Below are 3,191 nucleotides of genomic sequence, written 5' to 3'. Positions count from 1 at the left end.
TATTTAATTACACACGTACAACTGTATAAATAAGCCTGACAGTGCTATAAAAGGATTTTTAATCCCTTGCATATCTGCTTTAACTTCATGTTCAGGGTGTGGTGCTCCATTAAAATACTGACCCATGTAGTTTCTTACTGTAATGCCTGTATCCAGCATTGTCTGGGAGCAGCTGGGGTATGCATTTCCTAATCTGCTCCAGGCAAAATCACCCAGGTAGCTCAAAGCACCTATACAAACTAACCCTGTTGATTTTTCCCTGAAACAGATTAAGGAGTTATGAGGCAGAACTTTTCAGCAGCAGACATTTGGCACTAGTGACTCCATGTGCTGGTGGTGACCAGCAGCTGGAGGGTGTAGTGTCTAGGGCTGGATGTGCAAAGGGAAGTCTGTTGCTGTCCTTCCCTCTGGACAGGTCCAGGAGAGAGGAGCCAGGCCTCCCTGGCCTGGGTGCTCCTGGGTGCCAGCAACCCTGCTGTCAGCTGATTACGAGGTCACCTGGACTGAGCTGTCACATGCCACACTCGGGGTTTTGTGCTTGGGAGACTCCTGAGGCTTTACACATTGTCCAGACCTGGGTTCCATCCATCTAACCCCAGTACTAAGGATCTGTCCTTTTGGACCATATTCTGAGGGACCCCTTTGCCACTCTGTAGTCCCAGTGAAAGCCTTCTTGTGGCACCTTTCCACTGAACCTTGTGGCCCTTCCTTTTCCCTGCAGGTCACACTGCAGGGTAGGCATGGGGTGGTGGGCACTAAGCTGAGTTCTAAGCTGAGTTCACCACCACTGGTGTGAGAAGTCTTTGTGCACATTAAGTGTTCCTCAGCTCACCTGCCCTGTCCTTCCCTAGTCTCTGTCTCACATCTCTTATGTTCTTTCACTGTTCCCATTTCATGGTATCCAAGAACTCCTCTTCGTGGCTAAGTCAAGGCAACGATCCCTGTTTGTCTCTCCACTGCCTGGCAGAGAGGCAGAGAGTTGGGGGTGGCACCTCTTTAGCTGAAGAGTTTCCATCCAAGAGTCAGTGCTTGACACCTGACCTCAGAGGCACCCTGCCTCAAATTATTTCTGTACCTTCAGCTTAAAGACATGTGGTAGTATAATATTATATTACATTATATCACTATATTATATCATTATATTATACATAATATAAAACATTATATATATTTTATATGTCTGTATATAAAGATATATTTTTTTATATATGTATCTTCTGCAAAGCAATGCTTAACATGCTTTTCTAGGTCTAAGTGGCATCCTCGACTCAGCAATTTCTTTCGTATTGTACAAATCTGATTTCAGCCTGTTGCCAGGATCACACAGCTCTTTCAATAGGAAGAGCTGTGCAGCATCTGGTGACAGCATGTATGTTGATCCAAAGCTTTCTCCTTTTGAGCATGCAGAGGTTTTCCTGGAGCAGACAGAATTATTTAACAGCCTCTATGGCTTCCTTGCCACACCAGCCCCAGCTTTTGAGATGGCTCTTTGTTGCTGTTCTTCCCCAGTCTGAGACAGTCCTTATTCCCACGACCTGCAGATTTTTATAGGCAGCCCCAGCTCCGTCAGCTCTTTCTCTTGATCTTCCTGGGGTCTGCTGCACCCTTGGCAAGGGATAACAAAGCTCTTCTGCCTGTCAGCTTTGGAAGATGATGGCCCTTCATGACCACCCTGTGTCCTGCTGGTCCCCCAGCCATCCAGCATCCCCAGCTCCATGGCTTGTCTGTACCCTGATGCACTTGGCCTCTTCTTAGCTCTTAATGTTTCTGTAGCTGTAGACGATTGCTCGGCACTTAAATATTAATGTGCTAATTAATAATGAAAGCCGAGATTGTAGTTAGGGTTAAAACTTTATTGGGTGAGGAGCTAGCAGAGGAGCAGTCCATAACAATAAACTGTGCTATTTATATATATATATATATTTAAGTATCTTTCCCTCTAGCAATAAGAGATGTTGCCTGTGCTGTGTGTGGATGTCTGCAAAGATGTTTGCTTGAAGCACTTGGAACCTTGCAGCACGAGGTCATAAAGCACTAGGTATGACTTTTTTTTTTTTTTTTTTCTTCTTCAAAGGGGTTTTAAAAAGTCCCATTAAAAGTTTTCGTTCCAAGTCCTAAAAGTGGAGGAGGAAAAAGGAAAATTCCCGGAAAGAAATATACTTATTTTCCACTTCAGGCCAGTCTGCAAGTGCAGTATTTGTTGCAGTCTTAAAGTGGCCCAAGGTACTGCAGTCAACTATGCTGGACTCAGTGATCTCAGAGGTCTTTTCCAACCTAAATGATTCTGTGAAGAGGGACTAAAAAAGATGCGGAGCAGCAAGTGGAGCAGAAACAATGGAGAAGATGCTCCGGGTAGTGAGGATCCGTGGAGGAAGGGGATGCACAGGCTGTAGCTGCGGACTGGGATATCTGTCACCCCCTGCTTTTCCTGCCGCGGTGTTTTTGTGGGCGCCTTTCGGGCTGCGGGGGGGTGGCTCCTGCTGAGCCAGGCTGGCATTGCGCCAGCTGCGCATTCCCTGCCAAACTTCCAGCGCTGCCTGCGAGATGGAATTGACACTGGAGCGTTAAATTGGGAGTGTGTGAACATAGGGGGGGAAAAAAATTAAATTAAGATGTTATTTGTAGTAGCACGGGGAGAGATAAAATTCTATTGATGTTATGGTTGAATAGCATCCAATTTATTGGTGCTAGATGATAAAAGGAGGTGGATTGCTCAGGACTGCATATAGTCACAATATGCAGTATAATAGGGCTGTATAGTATAATAATACTGTTTAAGAGGGTTGTAATTCTAAATTATACTTCTATCATTCCAAAGTCAGAGGAGCCAAGTGCCTCTGACGGCGGTGCGTGTTGTTACAGGACCCGTTGCCACAACATCCTGCTCCCGCGGAGCGCAGCCACAGCTAAGTATTTTCCATATGCATTTGAAAAAGGTGTATGACAAGTGTGTATTCCCTTGCTTTCCCCCTGTAGCCAGGGCTCTTCCCCGCAGCCCTGGAGCGGCACCGGCGGCGGGCGGGCCGGGGTTAACGCCGCCGCCGCCGCCCCATTGGCGGGCGCCCCCCCGCCGCTCCCATTGGAGGCGCCCGGCCGCGTCCCCTCGGCCCGGGCAGCTCTGGCGGCTGATTGGCGGGCGGGAGGCGCGCGGCGGGCGGGGCGGGCGCCCATTGGCTGGGAGGCGGGCGCGG

The sequence above is a fragment of the Corvus moneduloides genome, chromosome 9, assembly GCF_009650955.1.
Source record: "Corvus moneduloides isolate bCorMon1 chromosome 9, bCorMon1.pri, whole genome shotgun sequence".
Lineage (NCBI taxonomy): Eukaryota > Metazoa > Chordata > Aves > Passeriformes > Corvidae > Corvus > Corvus moneduloides.
Note: the sequence above shows the minus strand (reverse complement) of the source record.